This window comes from Symsagittifera roscoffensis, chromosome 2, assembly GCF_963678635.1.
Source record: "Symsagittifera roscoffensis chromosome 2, txSymRosc1.1, whole genome shotgun sequence".
Lineage (NCBI taxonomy): Eukaryota > Metazoa > Xenacoelomorpha > Acoela > Convolutidae > Symsagittifera > Symsagittifera roscoffensis.
This window is the reverse complement of record NC_087063.1, coordinates 85,519,437-85,546,905: the sequence shown is the minus strand read 5'-3', so window position 1 is coordinate 85,546,905 and position 27,469 is coordinate 85,519,437. Positions and strand designations below refer to the sequence as shown.

At 42.2% G+C, this 27,469-nt stretch overlaps 1 protein-coding gene across 1 annotated transcript in view; it reads right to left on the bottom strand.

Annotated features, from left to right (window-relative positions):
* Positions 1-27,469, bottom strand: part of LOC134840728 (uncharacterized) — a 486,809-nt gene that overhangs the window by 114,050 nt on the left and 345,290 nt on the right. The window lies entirely within an intron of this gene.

The window sequence follows — 27,469 nt, the reverse complement described above, 5'->3', positions numbered from 1 at the left end:
CAACCAATCAAAACTTTACAAATGTCACTGAAATTATGTAACAACTATTATGTAACATTTTAAAACATTTTGTCACAAATTTCCGAGAGTTTTCTTCATTTTTATTTTCACATTTTCGTTTTGTGGCTAATTTATATGCTAACATGTAAGTTGTTTCAAAATTTTGTTGTTTTAGCTAGAATTTTTCGATTCTGGATCTATTGCCTTAGTGTCAGCTCCCTACTTGTAAACTCGTCGTGCGTGTTAATTGCCGGTCTCTCTTTATTAATGTGCAGCGCCTCTAATATAAGTAACTTGATGCTGCTGGACGGCGTTGAGCCAATTTTTGAAACCCTACGGCGTTGAGCCAATTCTCAATTACAGTCTCTCCTACAAGGAGACGTAATTTTAAATTTATTTTTCCCTTGTTTTAGTGGAGAAATCTTTTTAGTTGAAAAATCTTTTTTTATTTTTACCATGTTAGAATTGAAATGGTCTACATTGTAGCAGCTAGCTCACTCTACCACAGCCTGGAACAACTTAGCAACTCGGAAAAAGAACAATTTCTACCCAAATTTTTGGCTATTCCGGGACTTTCTTTAAACCCGAACACCACGAACCCACAGAAGAACCTCGCAAGCCTACTCTGCAGGCACCTCTAGCAGAAAAACGTCAAGTGGTGGTGTGGCACGACATCATCAATAATTCTATCAACAGCCACCGCACAAACAATTTCAGAGCTTGCACTGCAGAGGAATTGACAGAAATCCTGAAGACACTGACAAATATCAGCGCAATTGTATACTGTCAGAGAAACGGTACACCGGATATCAGGAACCAGCTGATCAGCTCGGGTATTCTTGTCATTCCTATTACAAAGTGTCTCATTTCAAAGAGTCTGAGAAGAACGGAGCTGGTCAACGAATATCAGGCACTGCACCAGGACGTCCAGCTGGAGCTAAATTCTTTGAGGATTGTGTTCGAACACCAAGACAACCTGACAGCTGTCTTGTCCAAGCTTCGTTCAAACACGAAAAAGAAATCTCAATCGAGAAGGAGGGTGGAGAAAAGAAGACTGATGAACATAGGCGAAGCAACTGTTGGTCGGACTGAAGAGGAGGCTTCAACGGAGAGGGTGAGTTAAACTTGTGTTATTTTAGTTGCTTTGTGTCACGTGAGGTTTATTCCTCATGGCCTGCAAACCAATGAGCACAGTTGTACTCCCACCTCCATTCTTGATTTGGACATTGAAAAACAAACTCATTTGGAAATTAGTCGGTGATTATGCGTCCATATATATTAAATTTATCAACTGTCACCAACGTGTTAAATTTTCGAGAGTTTGTCTAGAAAACGACATTATACCTGATTTTTTGAGGTTCAGGGTACCGGAAAACGGGGTGTTTTCGAACCAAGCGGTACACAGTTTTCAGTCAAAACTTCTAAGAACGGAGATAAACAAGGCAAGGACAGATGAGAAAAACGTTGAAGTCAAACTAGAAAGGGCAAAAGGCGCAGTACAGAGGGGTGTAGATGAGAAGTTTTGGCCTTCGGTAATTAAATATTTAAGTCTTAGGGGACAAAGACAAACAGCAACAGTCAAAGAGACCCATCAGAAGAAGCTAATGAAACTATCAGAAAGGCAAGACCGACCTCTAGGGAAGCAAGGTGAGGGTTCGGTAAGAGCTCTTGATGATGTTGAATTACCAAATTGGGTACAACAAGTGTTGGCATTAGGGCCAAAGCATCCCGTCAGGGATAAATTTAATGAGACACACTTTCTCGCCGACATTGACCTCTTTCTATCTGATCTCAAAAATCGTAAAGTCCCCGGGGAGGCCCTTTGTGAGATCGAAGCTGTGGCAAAAGCCTATGTTAAGAGGGTGAAGCAAACACCATCTGACAAAGGCGTTGAGAAGGCCCGAAAGTATCCGAAGAGTAATGGATTAGTTGCGGTACCGTATGACAAAGGCGTGGGTTTTTGTGTAATGAGAAAGGACACCTACGAGAACATGTTGTCGGATACATTAGATTCAAATACATTCAGCAAAAGTAAAGGAACAAGTGATGCGATTGTTTTGAAGATAGAAAGAGACATCAATAAGGAGTTGTTGGCTATGAGGAAAAAAGATGAAATAAGTGAGAGTCTCTACACAAGGATGAGGTCCACTGGGGGGCAGCCCGCCAGGCTTTATGGGTTGGCGAAAGTGCATAAACTGAATACCCCATTAAGACCGGTCCTCTCCTTGCCTGGTAGCTCTTATTATAACTTGAACAAAGTTCTTGCTAAATTTTTCGAGAAAAATGAGGGCGCAAACATCGAAACCAACTCACTAGATGCGAGAGAAATCTTAGAGAGCACTAATCTTGAGCCCAATGAAAACTTGATATCTCTAGATGTGAAGAGTTTGTACACAAATGTTCCACTGAAAAAAGCGATAGACATAGCTCTGAGACAACTGTATGAGCAAGATGAACCAACATCAATTGCTAGGAAAACCATGAAAAGACTGTTGAACATGGCAGTTAGTCAAGTCCAATTCAAGTGCAATGAAACATGGTACGTTCAGAAAGATGGTTTGGCAATGGGGCATCTCCTGCCGTTATTTTAGCAAATCTTTGGCTGAAGCAGTACGAAACTGCACTATCAAGGGATATTCCCGAAATGTTTTTGCCCGAGAAAAATCTTCACGGAATATGTCCCGAGTGCAATAAGAAAGTCACGTACAGGTTAAAAGGTGTAGAATGTGAATGCTGTTTGAACTGGTATCACGTAAAATGCGGTGATATATCAGATGATGAGTATCGAAATATAAGTGAAACCGTCTGGTACTGCAGAAAATGCATCGCAATAAGGGAGAAAAATAAGTCAGGGCAACAATCTAAATTGTTTCTCCGTTACGTTGATGATATAGTGAGAACAGTGAAGGGTGATCCTGAAAAAGTGCTCTGGGCTGCAAACTTACTACATCCAAATTTACAGTTCACAATAGAGACACCAAACACAAACGGAACTTTGGCATTTTTGGATTTAAAAATTAGTATTGACAAAAGCAGGAAAATTAGCTGTGGGTGGTATCAAAAACCAACAGATACAGGTACCATTCTCAATTTTAGAAGCTGCGCCCCCTTCAGTACAAGAGAAGTGTGATTGAAGGAACTGTTCACCGGGTTCTCCGCAGTACGTCAACATGGGAAGAATATGATAAAGCCATGAAAATCAACCGTGAGCAGTGGTTGGATAACCAATATCCGGAAAGTTGGTCGTCGCGGGTTTTCCCATGCCCTCGAAAAGATCATCAGCGAGGGCAAAAACAAAAAGAACATGGCTGAGAAAAAGTAGCCCTGTGATTATAGCAGTGATTCACCACCCATCTTGATGGTCCAATTTAGGGGGAATCACAGTCAGACATTAGCAAAAAAAAAGTGCGCGAGATCACCAATGCGCTGATAATATTCACGACGAGGAAATTGAAAACTTGTATGCCCTCTCTAAAATGCTCCTTTTCCAGTGAACTGAAATCAAAAGTGGTGTACAGACTTGAATGTTGTGGGTGCAAATCCATCTATGTTGGCCAGACGGTCCGACATCTCACCACAAGGATTGAGGAACAGCGAAAAGAGGATACCCCAGTTGGACAGCATATAAGGCAGTGTGGTAGTGAGCGTGGTAAGTCTGAGTTTAATTGGAAAATAATCGATCAGGCGTCCAGCAGCATCAAGTAACTTACATTAGAGGCGCTGCACATTAGGAAAAAGAGACCGGCAATTAACACGCGCGACGAGTTTAGAAGTAGGGAGCTGACACTAAGGCTATAGTTCGAGAATCAAAAAATTCTAGCTAAAACAACAAAATTTTGAATCAACTTACATGTTAGCATAAAAATTAGCCACAAAACGAAAATGTGAAAATAAAAATGAAGAAAACTCTCAGAAATTTGTGACAAAATGTTTTAAAATGTTACATAATAGTTGTTACATAATTTCAGTGATATTTGTAATGTTTTGATTGGTCGAATTTTTAAAATTTTGAAGTAATGATGTGTGTGACACTTTTTATGAACTTTGATCATTTTGCACAGATAGTTTAGAATTTTTAAAACGTGAAGATGCACAAAATGTGCGAAAACGTTTGTTTGAATTTACAATTTTAATTCATTCTCAAAATATTTAGATGTAAAATTTTTACAATCGTTTCAATTCGGATGGTCGCGATTGTAACCTTAATATAGTTTTCATTTTTGTTCACTGCCGAGAATCGTTGTTTTCTACTAGCCAAAGTCGTTCTTCTTTTTAGCGCATTTTCAGTTACTGCAAACAATTCTGCTTTTGGGGCACCATATTTCATTTCAATGTCGCTCATCACCTTACTGCCATATGCAATGGGACGGACAACTGTTCTTCCATTCCATTCTTGCTTCTGATGCAGTATTCCAGAAATAGCTACCACCGAAGCATCAGTATCGAGAACATACATGCTTTTCTCTGTGGGCATGCCTAGCACTGGCGCTTCGCACAGCTCCCGTTTTATGTTCTCGAAGGCTTCATGAGCTCTTTCATTCCATTTGAGCTTCTTCCTTTTATTGCGCATCAGTAGTATCATCGGGTACACCTTGTCTGCTTATCCTTTTATGAACTGACGGTAGAAATTGGCAAATCCTAGAAATCTCATAAGCTGCGTGTCTGTCGTTGAAGCTTTTCATCCTAACACAGCCTCTACCGCATCCGGATCCGGCGTCACGCCATGCCTGCTGTCCGTTCTTCCCAAGTACTTTATTGTGCCCCTAAGAATCTCACATTTCGACGGTTTGCATTTCAAGCCAGCTCTTTTCATGCAGTCGAAGACTTCACCAAGTCTCTCAATGTGATCTGCCAAGGTGGGTGTCGCTATTACTACGTCATCCACGTAGAACATCACGAGATTCCCATACTTCTTGGTTTAGCTGGTCAAAGCCTGAGCCATCAGTCTTTGAAAGGTCGCCTTGGCATTTTTTTCCACTGGTACTTGCAAATCCAGTCTTTTCTCTGTTCTTCTTCCGCAGAGGAGCCTTCCAGAAAGCAGAACCCAGGTCCAGCGTAGTGAAAAACTTGGCATCGCCAAGTTTCGAGAGGCTCTCGTCTATACGTGGTGTTGAGTAGGCGTCATTTATGTTCACCGCATTCAGGTAGCGAAAATCGCAACAGAATATTAGCTGTTCTCCTTTCTTTTTAGCCATGACAACCCCGCAAGCCCAAGTTTACTGTGAGGGCTCGATCATGTCGTATTCGAGCATCATTTCTCTTTCAGCTCGGCACACCTCCAAATATTGAGGTGACACGCGCCTTGGGCCCTCCCTCTGGGGAACGGCGCCTTCTTCTAGTTCGATTTCGTGCTCGACGAAATTACAACAACCAAAACCCGCCTTATGTTTTGAAAAACGTCAGCGTTCCGATTTGAAACTGCCCTTAGCTACTCAAACTCTCCTTCACCTATCTTACTTCTTTAACGCTCTATTTCTGGCAAAACTGATTTGTCAGACTCTAATTCATATGACACGAGGGGCATTCCGGAAAATTCGAGCAGCTCGACAAGCTGCCATCCGTTTCAGATCTCATTGAAAAATTTTTATTTACTGATTTCAATTCAATAATCTTTTTTAAAAGCAAATATTTATTTGCATGAGTTGGACAGTCTTCTTCTTGATGCTTTTTCGGGTTTGGCGTTTCTTCATAGTTTGTCCTTATTGGCAAAACGTCGCCAAGTCTCGTTCCACGCTGGATTGAAACCGTTGTGTCCAGTGTATTCAACAATACACTCACACACAGCCCGTTTCGTGTGACGGGAAAGCTCCGGCCCGAAACCACTGAACTTTGACTGTTTGGGTTAGCTACCAAGCAAACCTGTTTACTATCACTCGATGACTTTAAATTTCTCATACCTAAAAGTCGCAACGTCGCTACTACTGCCTATCTGGGTAATTTTACTTTTCTGTCTAATGAAATGGTGTTTTTTCTCGTCCGTTATAATTCTGTTTACTAGTCGCTTAGCATACTTCCTGGCTGGATTCCTAATCCTTATCAGTCCATTATCAAGGTCGATCATCACGCGTCGAAATTTCTGACAAAGTCGCGGCCCAAAAAATTGCACTACTGACATCGTCGCACTCCTGACATCTTCTAGGTTCTCCACCACGAGGAAACTCATCCAATGGTTCAGTCATTCCATGTGGAGGACTATTATTGGATTTCTCCCAGCCACGGAGATAATTCCGCGGTTAGCAGCTGCCAATCCTGAATTCTTCGTTATAAGGCCCTCTTTGGTGAAGTACATTCATTCCCATGTCTTTATTGACATTACACTGACCATTGCTCCTGTGTCTGGAAGACTGTTACTCCGATCTTTTTCCATCGGTGTCTGGCAGATGTGCAGTCACAACTGCTTCCTACTGAACGTGTACCGCATCTTGTGCCATCTTGGCGTCTTGACCAATTCTACAGACCTTCAATTCTTTCTGACCCAAAAATATCTGTCGTATTTTGTCATTGTCCGTTGCTACGTAGGTTTTGGTGTAAACACAAATCCCATCGACGTTTAACATCACCTGATATGGTCCGTAGACTTCCGTACGACCGTGAATTTTTTTTTTTCGAGTGCCACCTGTTGGCGAGAAGGCTCGCACAGCTCTCAATTCGGTGCGCGGCTCTGCCTGTCTCAGATAATCCGCATATATTTCCAGATGCATCATGGCAAACTCCGAAGGTTCATTGAGGTTACTGATCACCTGATGGCCCGCCACTGAGATTATTGACTGTATCTTGTTCACTTGTGGCAACATCCCGAATGTTTGTCCGGAGATCGCATTCAGCTTCATGCTCAAACTACTCGGTGCCTTCATTTCTTCTACCTCAAATGCTTCAAAGGAGTTGAGCTGCTCTTGGGTTCTCTCGTTTTTGAGTTCGAGCTTCACTTTTTTGTTCTATCTCCCTCGTTGCCATTTCCTGTTGGACTCTATTGAGGGCATCTCTTGACGCTGCTTTATAGTCTATCTTAGACTCGTTAGCTGCGGTTCCAGGCTCTGGTTCACTCGTTTCTTCTAGCACGGCTTGAACTTTCTTCATAGCCAGCTCTTGCGGTTTTTCTTGCCTCCGGGCTTCTGCCTCGCTCATTAGGCGTGTCTTGCTGGCTTTGACACCCAATAAAAATTTTTCATGCCTTAGCTGCTTGATGTCTGCCACCCACAGCATCCAAAAATTTTGGACAATCTCATTTAAAATGACCCTCCAAATTACAAAAGAAACGCCTGAGACCAAATTTTGCAATTAATCCTCTCATGAAATCTTCATGATCGATTTCCGACACGTCTTCGTCTTCGAGACTACAAGCGATTGCCTTCATGCCTGCTTGTAGGTTGGGCATGCTGATACATGATGGTCTGTCGAACTGGAATTTGCACAAGAACGTCTCTTGCCCACGTCGGCCCTAGGTTTGTACCAGTTGTTACCCTGGTTAGCAGGTATATAGTTAAAATTGCCCTAATGTTTTTGTTGTAACCTAATCTTAGAGGAGGCGTCAGCAACAGATAGCCCTTGGATTTCAGTCGCAGTTCCTCTGGTGTTGGCGCATTCGTTGAAAGAGGTGTATAATGCCTTGCTAACACTGACCTAAATTCATCGTTCTTAACGCCATCTATGAATTTTGAGGCTTTCGCCAAGTTCATTCTGCTATTTGACTCGTACGGTTGACTACGCCTTCTAAGCAAATGTAGTCATCAAGAAACTTGTATAGACTTTCGTCTTCACGTTGCCTTCGTTTCTGACCTTCACGCAGCATTCGAGTGGTTCCAGCTTGTGAAATCACCTCTCCCAGTCGCATTCTCGTCTTGCATAGGTTGTTTGCTCGAGATCGGCCTGCTGCCAGTAGGACCTCCTCTGGTATTCGTTGGACCCCTCGGCCTAGTATTTCCGGTGGCATTGCTGGTTGAGTTACCCCTTCCTCTTGTTAATCAATAGGTCCTTCCTCTGTTTGGAGTCTCGTTGAAGTTCACCATCGGCTCTCTGCTTGCCTCTCCCGAGTGTGTTCCTCTATTCCTAGAACCAGTTCTGTCTTCCAGGAGACCATCAAGCCTGTCCATGATAGCCTGAGTGTGTCTTTCCGTCCTTGCGTATATTCTTGTGTCGAGAGTCCCAAGAGTCTGCTCTTGCTTCGTTGTTGTTCCAGATCACCTCTCAATCTTCTCTCTCGTTCCGCAGCCTCCCTCGTCAGTCGCCACAAGTTCATGGCCAGGTATAATCCGTCCTTTCTTTTAAGCGTTTTTCGCTACTACTGACTTCCTGTCTGTTGCGGTTAATTTCTTCCCGCAGGTTTTTTCTCTCAACATGAACTGCTATTTCTAGCTCACTCATTCTTTTTGACATCTGTTCTCTCTGTTCACCCATGCTATTCACAATCTTTGTCAAAGCTTCTCCCATTGATACCCCATTAGTACCACCAATGGAGTCATTAGGTGGTGTCTGCCGATTGGTTTCAGGCAATTTAGTGCTGGTCGAAACTTGAGTTTCACCTCTATGTCTCAATGTCTCTACATATTCCGCCTCTAGTTCCACTGGTGTGGTCCCTGACCCTGTGATTCTGGTCCTTCAGGATCGCACGTCCGAGTTGTTCGTTGTCATGAGTTCTCTTGAACGCTGTTTTCTATCAACAGTATTGTTTATGGCTCTGACCGCACCAAACCAATCCGAATAGCAATGATCCATGTTTGTAGATACCTCGTTTTCATGGGTCGAATTATTGAGGTTCACCTGAGACCCAAAAACATCGACTTCCCCGTTTTCAATTTCTTCTTCTTGATCGGTCCAGTTGTTCCAGAGGTCCAGAAGGGTCCAGAACTGGACCGGTCCGGATTGGTCCAGTTGTTCCAAAGTTATGAAGCAAAACTTTTCAAACTTATAGGTTCCGCCTAGCTTTTTCCACACTTCTAATCTTCCTGACCTAAAATTTATTGATCGGAGCTCAGAAGGCCTTAATGCAAAAAACCCAATCTAAAACATTCCAGTTGAAAAAATTTGCCAACAACTATGCTATTTGGACCCCTCCGGATTGATTAACCCACTAAATCAAACAAGTTCGATTTCACTGGGGCCAGGAAGTATGTTGGCAAACGGATTTTAAGAACTGTCAATTCACTAGTTTATGTTGTCCAAAAAACAATTTCTATCGCCCTAACCCAAAAATTTTGAAAATTTTGCTTATTATTTGACGTTTCGTTTTTTCAAAAATCACGAAATTTCGGATTTCGGCGCCCAATTTTTTCCAGCCACGTCTGAACTGAAATTAACCGCTTCCACTAGTTCTAACAGTGCATTTACTACAAACTCACTAACTTAATGCTTTTTCCGTTTCAAAAATTATTGATATCTCAAAAATCCTGATTTGTGGGGGTAAAAACAATTCACTATTTCGACTCTAAAACCGGTCTGTTTACCGTCTCTTTCACTGTAAAATGATACAGGGGTGTTACTACAAGCAGTATAACTCGTAAGGCTATTAATTTTATACCCCTCCGGGTCCGTTCAATCTCCGAAATAAGGTGTTTAACTCGGAAACTTGCAACTGGAACCCCCCACAGGTTGATATCTTCCTTTCTGTACCAAAATTGCTACAAAACTTGTTAACGATATCCAACAGTTGATTGTTGTTGTCCTTGAGACGCTTCCTTCTGCTCCTTGCACTGCTTGCCGGATCAGTTGTCCGCTCTAATCCCGAGACCTTTTTTTCCGGATTGAGCGCAAATTAGCCACAACGCGCTTAAATACTCAAACAACCCTACAGTACAGGCACCAGAAAAGTGCCAAAGTTTTGATCGTAACAACCTTTCTTGATATAAATGCCTGTATTAACAATATGTCTAACAACAACAAACGTGAGGGCCGGATCACAGCTTGTCTGGGGGGATGATTTCTTATGAGTTTGTAAATTTTCCTTTACTGTTTTTTTTTCGGTTATTTTGTACGTTTTTGGTTTTTTAGGGACTATCCTACTTGTTTCTTGTATATCCTGAAGTGTTTTTGGTCATATTTTGCTCAGCGTTTCAAGTCTCCCTTCCGCTTTCTTGTTAAGTGGCTTATTTAGAGCATCCGCTTGGCGCAGAGTGCTTGTTAATGGATCAGCCGATCATGATTTTAAAAGAATAACACCTAGGAGCGCCATGAAAACACATGTACATACCGCCGGCAAATAAAGCTAGGTTATAAACGACTGGCTAGCGTCTAAACACAGCTTCACATGCTTTTAACCGTCTCTACCAAAGCCAGTTCTATGTGTGGTCCATTAACATCGGGTCGACAGAGTCGTTACTGTTTAATCTATCGGCCAGATCGCTCATATTAACTTAGTAAAATGCAAAAATAGTGAGCTCATGGCGGGGTCTCAGTACCCCCAGACCACGAGGTCACCTCAAAATCAGGGCTACTATCTGTCATCATATTACTATACTTTTTGTTCAGTAGATAAAAATCATCATATCCTTCGAAGATGGATCAACCTTTTCCCTCAACTTCTAGCTTCTCATATTCTGAAAAATGAATTAGATATTAATTATATTCAACTCAAGACATACCAGAAAACTTGAAGTTGTCTAAAAACAAGTTTCAGTTCCCAAGACCTTTCCGGATTGTCGAATCCGGTCGAAGAGCGGTTTTGTTGTAGTCCAGGAAGGGTAGAAAAACCTTCCCGATACCCCTTTAGAGTTCTGGAGAACTGATTTGTAACTAATGTAGCTGTACAATTGTTACATTTTGCATAGTCTCGATTGTAATCTCAGAATAGTTTTCATTTTTTTTCTTCACTGTCGAGAGTCTTTGTCGTTTCCTACTAGCGAAAATTTACTGCAAAGTTTCAGGGTCGTGACGATTTATTTTCGATTGATTTTTGAAACAACTTCGTCACTGCACATTGAATTCTCATAATTCATTAAATTGAACAAGTGACACTGTTAAATTGTCGACACTGCCAATTTTCTCACTCGGCTGCTGCTAATAAAACTTCGTTGTTGGTATGCATTTTGACCACCATTCTGGTCGAATGTCACAATTGCACCTTCGGTGCTTCAAACAGATAGTGATTGAATTCAAAGAACCAGAACAACAGAAAATAAAAAAGTTGGAATGGATAGAAAGGATGTGTTGAATGCTTAGAACTGTTTATTGCCTCCAAAAAGCAAGCAGCGTTTTCACGTTGAATTGAAATTTTTAGCCGTTGTTAGAAAAACATCGTGGCTCTTCTGTCTTTTTTCTTTTCAGTGGTTCTCCTTCTCTGCGCTCTGCGGAATTCGCTATAGACTTTTAACGGCTACAGGTTGAAATATTACGAAGCTCGGAAGGTATCAGTAATGATTCTTTTTCTTTTCTGCCTCATATGCGACGATTGCGTCTTCAAAGCCCGCCAGTCTCGAATTTGAGGCCGCCAACCTGTTTACACACGTATAATCCCATCTGAACGGCTTACCTCTGATCCATGGCGTGATGGTGATTCCGTCTGGCCGATTTCAATCATAGAAAATGCATTTTTAATATAGTGTTACCTGAATGGTGCTGAATAAAACGAGACTTCATTGCAGACAAGAGGGTGTTGCGAGTGAGAATGGCAAATAAAACCACAATCACAGTGAAAACCGCTGCTGACTGGAGATACAAGTCGAAGTTCGCAAGCCATCTTGAATTCAGCGTTGCAGAGACAATAATGAAGGGAGTCTGATGGCAATGCCTGTAACCAATCTCATGAACCCAGAAACGCGCAGCCAGTCAATCGAATCATAAATTTTTCATTGGTTTTCATATCTTTGTAAACTTGTTTAAGAATAGAGACTTCCTTGCAGTTAAGTCTGACTTTAAACCAGAATGGCCAAGAACATATGCCAGTAAGGAACGAATTCTTATTGGAAACAGATCAGAAAAATGAACGGATTGGAGCGGGTCATTTTAAGCTGACATGCCTATTTTTAAAAATTCGTTCAAAAAAATGACACATGACCTTTTTCATTTTCGCAAACACTAAAAATACGCGAAAATCAGAGACAAAAGTTTCGCTAGTGAAGAATAGACGCACGAGCGATGGAGAAGAAAATTGGAACTATGAACATTAGAATACTCGGAATTGTAAGAATTGAGCAATTATCGAGAATCAGGAGGGCTATTGGGAAGATCTTGCTACCCTTCCTGGTAGACAATAAGACAGATTTTCGACCGGATTCAAGAATCCAGAGGGGATTTGGGAAAAGACTTGTAACAACTTTTAGCTTCCTGATATGTCCTGAAATGAACTAAGAAACATCAAATTCAATTTTCAGATTATGCGAAGCTATGAGTTGAGGGAAAGAGTTGATCCATCTCCGGTGGATATGAGGATTTTTTTCTACTGAACAAAAACAATAGAATATGATAAGTAAGTAGTAGCCCCATTTTAAGGAGTGACCTCGTGGTCTGGGGATACTGAGACCCAATCATGTGTTCACTATTTTTTAACGTAACTAAGTTAGGTTGCGCGATCTGGCCGATAGCCATAAATACTAATGACTTTGTCGACCCAATATTAATGGACCACAAGTTGAACTGGCTTCGATAAAGACGGTTAAAAGCATGTGAAGCAGTGTTTAGCCGCTAGGCAGTCGTTGTAAAACTTAGCTATATTTTCCTTTGGTATGTACGTCCGGGCGAATTTTACAGAGGGGATGTAATGAGTGAGAATTCGTCACCCTTCTTCAGACATGATAAAATCAGAGCCGTGCAACAAGTAGCTTGACCTGGCGTAACAAGTAATAGCAAACAGCAATAGTTCTGAAACTTTCATGTACATTAATGAAGGCGAAAATTGTTTATATACACTCAGAGGCGAAGTAAGCCATTCCTCCGGGTGACACAGCCGACCGAATCTTCCATGCGCGACAAAATAGATGTAGAAGGCCTTAGTAGCAAATTTGAAGCAAAAAGGAGACTCAGAATTTTCCAGACTTTTAATTTTTCAAATTTTCGATTTCTGAGAAATACAAAAAACGGCCATTTTGACTATAACAACGTGTCAAAAACACAACAGCCAATGTCTAGACGAAAAACGGTTGAAAAAGAGAAGGAAAATAGAAGAAAAACGAAGCCCGTTATCGTGACATGAAGACACGATAAGGTGCTTTCTTGTAGAAAACAGAGAGAACGGAAGGTCAAATTGAGAAAACGGCACTGCCGAACCCTCCCGTGCTACACAAATTGGGCGATAACGACGTTATCTTCGGGTGAAAAGGAATTGGAGGCTCGGTTTCCCCAGACACTGTTATAGAAAACAATGAATATTTTTTAGCAGCTGTAATGCCCTGTAACCATTCTTTTTCATTTGATATTGATTTAGTATTTCAGAGCAGGAGCATTTGGGGGCGAGCAAAGGGTCAATTCATCTCTAGTGGATAAAAAATATAATTGTTAGTAAAAAAAACCTCTAATTGTGGATTCTAGCTGTGTTTTTAGTAATAAACACGTTGTCTGGGGATCCACATCTGGGGATCCACGATCCACTGAGATTACTTTTGCACGGAAAAGAAAGCTGACTAAAAGTCGTTTTGCTGATAGCCTAGGAACGTAACACGCTAAGTAGCCCCTAAGCAGACCAGAAAATCAATTGGCTCGGTCAGTTAGGTTCAAAATGAGAAGGCTTTGGGTAACAATCAGTCGTCAAAAGGGATTTTCTGTTACTATGTAATTTCTGCGCCAAGGTTAGATGAACAGTTTTATGGCGCTCCTGGGCGGGCCTGTTTAAGGCAATAGACCATCACAATCAGCAAACGTTTTAGCGATGAAACCTCCGCTCGAGGGCTAAGCCCGAGTTAGATGTTTTTGTTCTGTAATGAATTAGAAAGAGCGTTTGGACCGTCTAGTACAATTTAGCTCTTTAACCTACTTGAGACCAAAAATTCGGGGGGTCGGAGGGTTAGGTGACAAGTTATGAGCCCACTCATTCAAAATATAGAGTACAGAAAACAGTACCAAACCTATAAACGACCAAAAACGGCAAAAATTAAAATTGACAGTTTTTCAAAAAATGACAGTTTTCAGGACGAGATGTAATTCGATTTTTCTATCTGTTATTCTTTCAGATTGATTTATCTCATTCATGATCGGAAAATGAAGTGTTTTGGTTGTTGGATAGGTACCCTTTGAATCTTTGAGCACGTTAATGACAATGGCGACCGGAGAGTAGAACGGCAAGCAAACAGACGTGCTCCGGACAGATTAGGGGTCAACAAGGACAACATACACAACGAACTTTGGTATCCTTAGCTCAATTTTAGTATCGTTTGGGTACTATTTCAATAAACTTAGGTGGCGGGGAAACAATTAGACCGGCTCGATTGTAACCTCCTTTAATTGCAAGTTTCCTAGCTAAGGGTCTTAGTTCGGGTTTTTGGTGTAAAAGAGGGTAGAGTAGTATTAATTGGCAAAATTTAATAGGTTACAACCCGTGTTATATGCGATCTATCTTCCATTTCAGGCCCGAAAGACCCAAATTTTGTCGAAAATAACCAATTTTGGACAAAACTGTTCAACCCGGTTTTTAGACATCCGAAAACTTTCGAACCGAAAAAAGCATCTGCGCAGTCAGCTACTACGTGGTTCAAGCCGCTCACAAAAATATCCGCGGACGAAGGTGAAGTCGAGAAAAAAAGTGTTTTTTTACCAATTTTTTTTGTGATTTTTTGAAGGTCGTCAATATGTTTTTAGGATTGAAATTTTGAGTTTTTGGAAGTAAAGCGATAAAAACGCGTGCACAAGGAGGTTGCTAGCATAACGAGCTCAGTTAAAACAACATTTTTGAAGCAACCCTTCGAGTACCTGCGTGGATAGAGATAGAGACCTGAACAGGGAAAAGTAAAAAGAAGGTCCAAAGTAGATAATTTTCGGTCAATTTTTTGTTTCTGAACCAATTTTGTTCCAGCAAGAATTGCGAAAAAAGTCTCTGAGAACCTATATAGGTGGTGAAAAGAGGCGAATTTAGCACGCGCGTTTTTTTTTATTTCTCGAAGTCTAGTAACCGATCGGAAAAATTTAGGTACCATAAAACGACGTTTTTGCTATTTTTTCTAAATTTTTTCCAATTTTAGGTTGATAGGACTGGAGAAAGAAAGTCTTTTAGAATTTGTCAGTTTGGCGGGCCTAAAGTTAGGGAACCCTCCCAGAGGAAGAAATTTTTATGAAACTTCAATTTTATTCTACAAAGTAGGTTGACCGGCTCAATTAAGCTTGTATTAAGCAAATTATACTGCGATCGGAGAAAACACTTGCTTTTGTGATTTTTGTGGAACCCTCCGGAGTAACCCTCCGGAGTCAGTTAAACCCCTTAATAACCCTACTTACAGAGAAATTTTTGCGAAACCCTCTGAGGTAGTTTGAGTAACTCACCGGAGTGAAAATATCCTATAACAGACCGTTTTCGCACCAGCCGGAGACCCTTTTGAGGCGGAAAAAAAAAGAAATTTCAGGGAATCCTCCGAAGTAGCCCTCTTCAATTATTAAACCCTTTAGTAACGCTCCTCAGTGAATTTTGGTGAACCTTTCAAAGTAACTAAAGTACCTTAGATACCCTCGGCAGTAACTCTCCGAAGTAGGTTGAGCGTCTTAACTACCCTCCGAACTAACCCATCCAAGTGACTTTAGCCCCTCAACAACCCTCCTTAACAAAATCCAAAGTAACCCACCAAGCTGACTTAGATACATCAAACACCCCTGTTGAAATGAAAGGTCGACTACCTTTGGTGTGTATATTAGGGGTTAGCAGACCAGATGATCCGTAGATTCGCGGTCAACTTTGAATTCTAGAACAGGTTCATCAAGGTACCAGAACAAAATTTCTCAATTATCATTTTGGTTGGGTAGATGGCTTGGGGCTACTTAAAAGGAAAGCTCGATTAATCCGGCAACACATACAAGAAGATCTCGCTGCGTGTATTAAGTTCGACACACTCACTTGAGAAAAGGAAATTGCTCCCACCTCATTGCCCTAACCCTTGCAATTTGTACGCGATGGTTACCTTGCTGTTGGAAGGACGATTTGACATAGTGATAGGAGCACCAAACAGAGAGGTCGATCACAACCTGAACCATACTTTCCGATCAGAACTCCCAGCGATATGGACTGACACTTCGAATGCAATCCAGGAGTTCAAGGGCCACAGCATGACGCGAATGGTGCTAGACAAAGTTCTACGTTTGGAATTGTCCAAACTTGGCCAACTATTGAAAATGAGACCGGGAGTGATCGTTGATCAGGAGCTGGTGCAACAATTGGCGAATAAATTGTAGTTCAAGGATTACATAAGGAATGCCGGAGAAACCATGGCCAGGAGGAACGCCACATCCACTGAAGAAGACCTCCGGGCTCTGGCCTTGAGGACAAAGCCCCACAATAAACCTTGGCTCTAACTGTCTCCACGAGTGTGCACCTTGGGACAGATTGCGTTTGAGCATGCACCGGCTGATCGTGATGACGTGTGATCGATATGCTGACCTGTTTGTACTGTTGAGGTATTCAGAACAGTTGCAGGGTTGGAGGAAGGAGTTCGACGCGCCGTGGTCGAGGAAAAAATTCCTGCTCTTTCAGTATCTGCTGCAACAGAACAGGAGGTTGACTGAGGAGAATCGGCTCGTCTTTGATGAAAAAAAGAAAGAGATGTGGAGGCAAGCATCTTTTAATTGTTTTAGCACTCATGATGCGGATCAATCTGTAGGCTTTGATTTTAGATTGAGAGAATTCGTGACAGTGACTTATGGACCGACCGTGGTACACGTATTTCCTGGACTGCTCAGTGCTGATTTTTGTAGAGCAATAAAAACTTAGAAGATTGGCCTGCGTTGATAGGCTATTTGGGAATATAGCGGAGCCTGGTTGGGTACTGATGGATTTCAACAAAAACTTCAAACGTCGAACGGGCGATGATGATCTGTCGAACTTCCAGTTCAGCCCCAAACTGTGGAATATGCGGCCAGTGCTGAAAGGCACGAAGAATGCGGTGAAAACTCCGGCTTGGCTGGGGAGGTCTGCTCACGTGAGGGAGCACCAAGAAACGTTGTTTGCAGGTTGAAGCCCACTGCCGCACAGCTTTCCTAAATATCCGCTTATCCGAAGGATGCTGTTGGGATTGTCCAGCCTTGCCCTTGCACCTAGGATTGGAGCGGCGCAGGATGTCGAAGAAAGATTGGTGAAAAATAGTGAGGGAATGGAGCCACGCTTCATCAGCTGGAAGGTTGCAGCCCTGAACACTTTCAAATTTACCTTTCCTGACGTGTGGAGCCGGAAGAAAATAAAAGCTATACCGTCGAAAAAATCTGAATTTTCCGCTAGCCATTGGAATGACCTGAATTTACAAGCCGATGATCAGTCTAAGCTGGAGTGGCTCAGGCAGGAGACGATGGTGATACTAGAGTTGAGGAAAGAAATCAAGAGGAGGCATCTATATGAGGATAGAAGTGGCGAGGAACCAGTAGAGATCCTCGTGTATGATGAAGTGTTCTACCAAGCCGATGACTTGACGGTACGGACTCGGCCGGACACAGGGATTGATAGTCTTAAATCCCCTCTGGATCTGGACCCAAGCCAGACGTCAGCAGAAAGGATAAAGAGGCAAATGAAGAGCATCAGGGAGAGGATGATCCTATGAAGGCCCGAGTATTCAAGTTAGTGAGATTGATCTAGGAGCCCTAGAGAGAGATCTCTGAGAGTACGATTTCAAGGAGACCGAACAAGGAGAGGATGATAAGGGAGCCTTGGAGACCATAGTGTTGATGACGCCATCATCATTTATGTCACCCACTAAGGAAGCTCCAGCTAGCCTGCCCCCTGTAGAACCAATGTCCCTGAAACAAGTATATCAATAAAGAAGTACACCGAAGCTGCTCTGTGAATCTCTTCGAGGTAGGAGAAGTTATGAGTCATTGCAAGTTCAATTCCTGAGCAAGTGGCCCGAGGAAGAATGGGAGCGATATCAGGGGGAACTTGGGAGAAAAAATAGAGACATGTGGACTCAAGTAGTTTTCATGGAAGGCCCCTGTGATGATGCGATCTGGAGATACGGTACTCAGTATGTGATTAATGTGGGACTGAATCAACCCATCAGGTATGAAGTTTTGGAAAAAACCATGGAACCCGCTGAGTCACGGAAAAGAGCGCCGAGGAGAATTGAATTTTGCAAGAGTGTAAAGAGAGCCAAGTATTGTCAATGAAAAGGTGACCAATTCGAAAGTGGTGAAATTGAACGCAGCCGCGTTGGTTATGTCGTTGGCAAAGTTTTCCTGTCCTGTCGACAGCGGACAAGGGGATAGTGCTAGCATTGCTGTTAGTGGGACTGATATAGACGCTGATACTAGTCTTAGCGGATACAAGACTGGGTATCCAAGTTATCAGCCAATGTGGATCCGGTGGGCTGGATGGTTACAAACAACTCCGACTAATAAAGCGAAGATGAAGTTGGAAGGATAATTCGACGTGGTGGAGTATTGCCTTGTCACGGTGCCAGAGTCAGTTCACATGGGTGACCCCGCTAGTTGCTATTAAGAAGTGCTGAAAGGAAGAGTTTCGACGAGAGGACACAAGATGGCAAGGCAAGGCATGACAATCAAGCCATGCGGAAATACCTGATGATGACGGGTTCGAACTTGAAGAGAAAGAAGTATGGCATGGTGAATTCATGGAAAGTGAACGAGGACGGCCTAGAGCAACTCGCTAAAACTTCCTGGAGGTAGGATCTCCAGAAATACTTCGATCAAACCATGAACACGCCATCGACGGTAACGGCATATCTCGCCAATCCATGTGTGAGGACAAACTTGCAGGTAAAGTTGACGTGGTGCCTAGTAGGGGACAAAGCCACTATTGAAACCAAATCAAGGGATCAATAAAAAAAGCCAGGGACAACTCTGAGAGAGACTGCGCGAATTAAAAAGACGCACATTGCTTGATGAGAAAAGTATTGGATCAGATCCGCACTTCGAGGTTCGTGGAAGAGTTCGGGAAAGCTATTATGCAAGGAGGCAAAAAACGTGAAGAAATCCTGCTGAACGAATTGTTAGAAATGTATCGAGATATGCTACTCAAGTTTTCTGCAAAAGAACTGAACGACATTGACAGCTACCGGAATTAGGAAAGAGATGCACTAATAATGAACTAAGAGCGAGTCGGGAACAAGTCGAAAAGATCAGGAGCATGAAAGAGCAAGTGACGTTGGGGAAGCAGAAGTCCTTCCAGTACGAGTTTGAAAAATTTAGTAACGAGTTTGAAAATTTTTGCAGGGGAAAATGTCGTGAAGTTAGTTGAAGGAAACGTCAGTGACTTCCAGAAACAAAACGCGAGTGGAATGTCCCCACGGTTGACGAGAAGGAAAAGACGCATGAAGTGATGATGGAAGTAGAGCCAGTGCTAATAGCCTCAGGATACTGGACCTGGAGGAACATTTTGTGAACTAATGAGGAGTACACTTGTCACTGCCTGACGCAGACGTTCTTGTACCTCAAGTGAGCAATATTAGTGTTGGTGTGGGAAGCTGGAGAGTTATTCTCAATGGGATTACCCGAATACGCGCAGGACGTGTCAATATCGAAGTTCAGCGCTATGAAAACAGTGAGATGGCTTGAAGCCAATGCAGGAACGAACGATTAAGAGATGGCAGTACCGGCCCCTGAGCAGTTGAGCAAAGTGAGCCTCAGCAGAAACTTGGATATATTCAACACCACCTACGTAATACTCTGGATATCTAAGGCCATCGAGTGGATATGGGCGAGGCATAGATTGATGCCTTGGCTTCGTGCCATGATCAATCCTTCCAGCTGAATGTAGCACCCTGTGCCAATAAAAGAGTGTTCTTGAATCATAGAAATGCTGTCACGACGGCTGTGAGGCGTGTAAATGGTATGTCTTAGGCAAGAGATAGTGAGAAAAAGAAGCATTCAAGCTGACCTGAAGCGAAATATTAACCTGAGCTAACACAAAATTTCTGCCGGAACCGAGGGCAGAAATTGAACGTGGATCTCCTGCCAGCAGAGATTGTCGAAACAAAAAATTTGGGGCCCGGACCTCAAGCAGAGATTTTTGAAACAAGAAAGTTGAGATGCTGCAAAAAGTGCTAGAGGACAATGAGATGGGGGGGGGAGTGAATGAGCACAAGAAGATGAGGCGATGGAGTAAGAATTGACGGAGAAGACGAGATGAAGATGGAAGGTAAGAAAGAATAGAAACCTTGAAATCTCTTTGTTTGTGAACACTTGTTTAATCCAACCAACCTTGCGATTATAAAGTCGATTAAGTGAGTGTATTAAATTTTGAAACCTTGACTGAAAGTTTATAAACTGTATAGGACAAATCTTCAACCTCACTATCTTTCCTGGCCACAGAGTTTCTTATATTTGCGGCAACAGCATGTTTAATTGACTATACTTTTGAGTAACTGTAAAATATTTTTAACGGATGTTTGACCGTGCCACAACCAGAATCTTTTCAAAGTAGCCAGGGCGAGAAGAAAATTTGTTGTCGAATGACGTCAATTGTATTGGAGGAATTTTTATCTAGGACACTCCCCATGGTGCATATTTTGTGAAATATTTGGGAAGGCAGTCGAGATGTAATATGATGCTATTTATGTTACGCAGTGAGCTGAGGTAACATAGTTAAATTGCAGTTTCTGATGTAGCTTAGAACTTTGTAGTGGAAGACTGGAAAAACACTTGTTGATAACCCGGAGTTATGCGTTCAAAAAATTGTGGTTTCCTGCTCCGTTTTTAGTTGTAAGCTTGTAGTGTTTGGAACCAATACCCAGCTATGTGTTTGCTTTTTACTGTAAACCTAAAGATGAGTACGATTTGTTTGGCTGATCGTCTAAAAGCTGTAAAATGATTGTTGACCTTTTGAAAGACCAAACTTGAACTGGCTAGGTCAAGACGGTGAAAAACTCGTACATTCAGGGTATCTGAAATCAGCCAGTCGTCAATAGGGACTTTTTCTACGCCCAATTGCGTCACTGTGTAATTTCTGGACGAATGTTGTAAAAATAGGTTCCGCACCCCTGGCGATACAAATTTAATTGACTATGATTAAACTCAAAAAGAAAAAATTGAAAATTTTTTTTTTCAAAAAGGCCACAAAACATCCGGAACAAAATTGCTGCACCAGCAGGAACTTTGTGAAAAGTTTTCGGGTTGCAAGAAAAAATCTAAAACATCAGGTTGCACTGTTACTGCGTAACTAAGCCGACAAAATTCAGCAATCTGGAATCGAAACATGGAGCTTTGTCGTCCAAGAAAGGGGGATTTTGTTTCATTTTTGGTTTTTTGTCGGCCTAATAAACAGTGACGAAATTTATTTTGCCGAAGTGGTATATTTTAGCGTTGTTTGGGAGTCGAGAAATTTTGCGTGCGTGCTTTTGTTCTGAGGGGAAAATGGCCATAAATTTGAATCAAACCTGAATTTTTTGGGCATGAAATGTTTCTGCTCAGGTACACTGGTGGACAAAATGAAAAGCAAATGCAGGTGAAATTCAGTAAAAATTTTACATTGATCGAGAGCAAACGATCAGAGCTACCATCTAAAAAACTATCAACATTTGCTTTCAATGACTGAATGAATGTAAAGGGAACTGTTAGCTAGGAATTCTAAAAATGCTCTCTGTTCTATAAATTAAACGAGAGTTTTCCCCAACCTGTCAAGTGAATTAAAGCCTAGAAAAAATTTGTTTCGGTGCGATGACAATATCCGTTTTGGGGACGTTTTTGGTAAATTTCAAATAAAAACAACACTTTTTAAAATAAAAAACCAAATTTAAGAAATGCTTCAGTCGATACATAATACAAAACGATTGTGCAGCTACAATCGCTACTTGCTTCATTTGTTGAATCGGGAAGGCTGACTGGAAGAATTACCCCCCTTCCTGGTAGCAAATAGAGAGGTTCCTCGTTGAAGTAGAAGAAAATGAAAGGGTTTCTTAATGGAATGAAGAACCATATTCTATATATTTTAGCGTCCCGGAATGTCCTAAATTTTAATTTAAAACATCCAAATTCAACTTCAATTGCGAAGATAGCAGTTGAGGGTAAGGTTCAATCCATCTCGACCCATTTTAAGTAGTGCCAGCCCTGTTTCTAGGAAAGACATCGTGGATACTGAGACCCAGCACAAAGCTCACTGTTCCACATGCAAGTTGAGTTAATTTGCAAGGCTCGGCCTAAAGATTTTAAGCAGTAACAGTTTTTTGACGCGATTTTACAAAAATCACCTTGAATTGGCTAGTATAGAGGGTTTAAAGCACGTGGAGCATTCTTTAGACGCTAATCAATCGTTTTATGGATCTAGTTTTCTTCGTCGGCATAAACTTCCGGGCAAATGTTACTTACGTTTTTATAGCGCTCTTGGTTGTTATTTGTAGCATCATGATCATGAAGTTATGAGTCATTGCAAGTTCCATTCCTGAGCAAGTGGCCCGATGAAGAATGGGAGCGGTATCAGGGGGAATTTGGGAGGAAAACAAGAGACGTAGTTTTCATGGAAGGCCCCTGTGATGATGTGATCTGGAGATACGGTACTCAGTATGTAATTAATGTGGGACTAAATCAACCCATCAAGTGTGAAGTTTTGGGAGAAACAATGGAACCCGCTGAGTCACGGAAAAGAGCGCCGAGGAGAATCGAATTGTGCAAGAGTGTAAAGAGAGCCAAGTTATGTCATTGAAAAGGTGACCAATTCAAAAGTGGTGAAATTGAACGCAGCCGCGATGGTGATGTCGTTTGTAAAATTTTCCTGTCCTGTCGACAGCGGAAAAGGGGATAGTGCCACCAATGCTGTTAGCGGGACTGATATAGACGCTGATACTAGTCTTAGCGGATACTAGACTGGATATCCAAGTTATCAGCCAATGTGGATCCGGTGGGCTGGATGGTTACAAACAACCCCGACTAATAAAGCGAAGATGAAGTTGGAAGGACAAGTCGACGTGGTCGAGTATTGCCTTGTCACGGTGCCAGAGTCAGTTCACATGGAAGACCCACTTCTAGTGGCTATTTAGAAGTGCTGAAAGCAAGATTTCGACGAAACTAAATGTGAACCTAAATGGACTAAAAAAGATGTCTGAAAAGTCTAATGAATTATTAATGGAGATTTTTCGGGCGGTCCCGGAGAGATCTAGTAACGAGTTTGAAAATTTTTGCAGGGGAAAATGTCGTGAAGTTGGGTGAAGGAAACGTCAGTGACTTCCAAAAGAAAAAAGCGAAAGGAGTGTTGGCAAAGGATTTCCCTACGGTTGACGAGAAGGACAAGACGCATGAAGTGATGATGTAAATAGAGCCGCTGCTAATAACCTCAGGATACTGGACCTGTAGGAACATTTTGTTAACTCATGGGGAGTACCCTTGTCACTGCCTGGCGCAGACGTTCTTGTACCTCAAGTGAGCAATATTAGTGTTGGTGTGGGAAGCTGGAGAGTTATTCTCAATGGGATTACCCGACTACGCTCAGGAAATGTCAATATCGAAGTTCAGCGCTATGAAAACAGTGAGATGGCTTGAAGCCAATGCGGGAACGAACGAGCAAGAGATTGCAGTACCGGCCCCTGAGCAGTTGAGCAAAGTGAGCCTCAGCAGAAACTTGGATATATTCAACACCACCTGCAGAATACTGTGGGTATCTGAGGCCATCGAGTGGATATGGGCGAGGCATAGATTGATGCCTTGGCTTCGTGCCATGATCAATCCTTCCAGATGAATGTAGTACCCTGTGCCAATGAAAGAGTGTTCTTGACTCATAGAAATGCAGTCACGACGGCTGTGAGGCGTGTAAATGGAATGTCTTAGGCAAGAGAGAGTGAGAAAAAGAAGCATTCAAGCTGACCTGAAGCGAAATATCAACCTGAGCTTACACAAAATTTCTGCCGGAACCGAGGGCAGAAATTGAACGTGGATATCCTGCCAGCAGAGATTTCGAAACAAAAATTTGGGGCCCGGCCCTCAAGCAGCGATTTTTGAAACAAGAAAGTTGAGATGCTGCAAAAAGTGCTAGAGGACAATGAGATGGGGGGGGGAAGTGAATGAGCACAAGAAGATGAGGCGATGGAGTAAGAATTGACGGAGAAGACGAGATGAAGATGGAAGGTAAGAAAGAATAGAAACTGTGAAATCTCTTTGTTTGTGAACATTTGTTTAATCCAACCAACCATGCGATTATAAAGTCGATTAAGTGAGTTTAATAATTTTTGTAACCATGACTGAAAGTTTATAAACTGTATAGGACAAATCTTTAACCTCGCTATCTTTCCTGGCCACACAGTTTCTTATATTTGAGGCAACAGCATGTTTAAACGACTGTCAGAATCTTTCCAAAGAAGCCAGGGCGAGAAGAAATTTTGTTGTCGAATGACGTAAATTGTATTAGAGGAAATTTTATCTAGGACACTCCCCATGGTGCATATTTTGTGAAAAATTTGGGAAGGCAGTCAAGATGTAATATGATGCTATTTATGTTACGCGGTGAGCTGAGGTAACGTAGTTAAATTTTAGTTTCTGATGTAGTTTAGAATTTGTAGTGTAAGACTGGAAAAACACTTGATGATAACCCGGAGTTATGCGTTCAAAAAACTGTGGTTTCCAGCTCCGTTTTTAGTTGTAATTTTGTAGTGTTTGGAACCAATACCCAGCTATGTGGTTGCTTTTTACTGTAAATCTAAAGATGAGTACGATTTGTTCGGCTGATCGTCTAAAAGCTGTAAAATGATGGTTGACCTTTTGAAAGACCAAACTAGAACTGGCTAGGTCAAGACGGTGAAAAACTCGTACATTCAGGGTATCTGAAATCAGCCAGTCGTCAATAGGGACTTTTTCTACGCCCAATTGCGTCACTGTGTAATTTCTCGACGAATGTTGTAAAAATAAGTTTTGCACCCCTGGCGATACCAAGTTTATTGACTATGGTTAAACTCAAAAGGAAAAAATTGAAAAAAAAAATTTTTTTTTCAAAAAGGCCACAAAATATCCGGAACAAAATTGCTGCCAGAATCTTGGTGCATATTTTGTGAAATATATGGGAAGGCAGTCAAGCTGTAATATGATGCCAATTATGTTACGCTGTGAGCTGAGGTAACGATGTTAAATTTTAGTTTCTGGTGTAGTGTGTAACTTTGTAGTGGAAGACTGGAAAAACACTTGATGATAACCCGGAAATATGCGTTCAAAAAATTGTGGTTTCCAGCTCCGTTTTTAGTTGTAAGCTTGTAGTGTTTGGAACCAAAACCCAGCTATGTGGTTGCTTTTTGTTGTAAATCTAAAGATGAGTACGATTTGTTCGGCTGATCGTCTAAAAGCTGTAACATGATGGTTGACCTTTTGAAAGACCAACCTAGAACTGGCTAGGTCAAGACGGTGAAAAACTCGTACATTCAGGATATCTGATATCAGCCAGTCGTCAATAGAGACTTTTTCTACGCCCAGTCGCGTCACTGTGTAATTTCTGGACGAATGTTGTAAAAATAAGTTTTGCACCCCTGGCGATACAAATTTAATTGACTATGATTAAACTCAAAAAGAAAAAATTGAAATTTTTTTTTCTTCAAAAGGCCACAAAATATCCGGAACAAAATTGCTGCACCAGCAGGAACTTTATAAAAAGCTTTCATGTTGCAAGAAAAAATCTCGAATATCAGGTAACACTATTTCTGCGTAACTAAGCCGACAAAAGTCAGCAATCTGGAACCGAAACATGGGGCTTTGTCGTCGAAGAAATGGGGATTTTGTTTCATTTTTTGTATTTTTGTCGGCCTAATAATCTTTGACGAAATTTTTATCGCTGAAGTGGTCTATTTTGGCGTTGTTTGGGAGTCGACAAAATTTCTGTGCGTGATTTTGTTCTGAGGGGGAAATGGCCATAAATTTGAATCAATCCTGAACATTTTGGCATGAAAAGTTTCTGCTCAGGTACACTGGTGGACTTGCTTTTTATTTTTTCCGACTCCTTACATTGGGATAGGAACCGTTTGTGTACCACATTCAGATTCCCCAAATCCTCATCCTTCGTTGATGACAGTCTCACTCGCTCCGTGACTTCATCAATCAAACTTGCATTGGGATGTGGGCACCAGGAAGGCCTGAGCAATTTCCAAACCGTCCCCAATTTCGTAACCATCATGCCGTTTCCATTTCCCATTTTCAATTCTTCCCTCTTGTTTGAGCGCGGCACGCTAATCACTCCTGGTATCTTCTCAAGTGTAAGGCCTAGGCTCGGCCTTTCCCTTTCCACTGGGTCAAGCTCAATTATCTTCTCTGTCAAGAACTTCAACAGCTCTGGCACTTCATAATTCATGTGGGCTTTCCCGGCCTCCGAATCCAAGAAAAGGTTGTATGCTATCCCCATTACTCCAGACACATACTGATATTCTCCCCGCTTTGTGGGTTTTGAGTAGTCTTCAGATCGGGCTAAATTACGATGCACGTCATGCCCCTCCTCCAACTTCTTGTTGTTGAACCTCGGTAATTCATCAAGTTTACCGTGACTCTCTTGAGACTGTCTGGAGCCATCCTCTTACCCGATTCCAGTACTCTTCTTTCCATTGTTTTACTTCCCATCGCCTTCTGATGACCCATTTGGACAGTACTGTTGGTCATCACGGACATGATCCATCTTAAGAAACAAGTGGCATCCTTTCTCCTCGCTAGACTCAAACCGGAATTGTCTCTGGCAATATGCTGCACTAACATTTGATAAACCTGTAGACTCTTGTTGCCCAGCTTCAATTTATCGTAGGAGGTTAACACCTCCAGCTCTTTTCCCACCAAGCTCCATGCGAACATCAGCTGTCCAGCCGTCCTGACGAAAGGATTTGCCATCAACGGCAACGCCGACGAAGGTGTTCTCATCGCCTTTTAGAAATAGTCCAGCCGCAGGTTTTGCCAAATTCGTCTCAACTGGTTCCCCAACTCTAACGTATTAACCTCGGCTTTTTGTTGGGTAGCCCAATGACGACTCTTGGGGGACAATCCGCTGTCAACTTTCTTCAGGCAATTCTCGAGTTCTTTCATGGTCTCCAGAGCCACCCACCAAGGTCGAGCGGTATTCCTCGTCGCATTTCTCTCAAGAGGATCGCTAGCCACTTGTTTCGCAGTGGCGTGGTGTTGGGTCGAGGGCCATTCTTTGCCAACGTCCACCTCCCACGTTTGTGTACTCGTCGAACTCCTTTTGGTGTTTGCCTACTGAGATCTGAAGTCCTCATCCGTTGTCAAGGACGTCGATACTTCCATTCCCTTCATCATCTCGGCCAACTTCCGTGGTGCAGAGCTGCCCCTATAAGCCGCTGTCTTCTATCGCGCTAGAATCATGGGAGCTGTCTCCTTCAGATTCTTTTCTGAGACTGCGTCCGCCGAGGGACTACTTAGTTCTTCTGTCTCTCTTCTCCTTTTCCGAGACCTTATTCCCTTTCTCGGGGACGCCGCCAATATCATCACTGATTCGACTTCT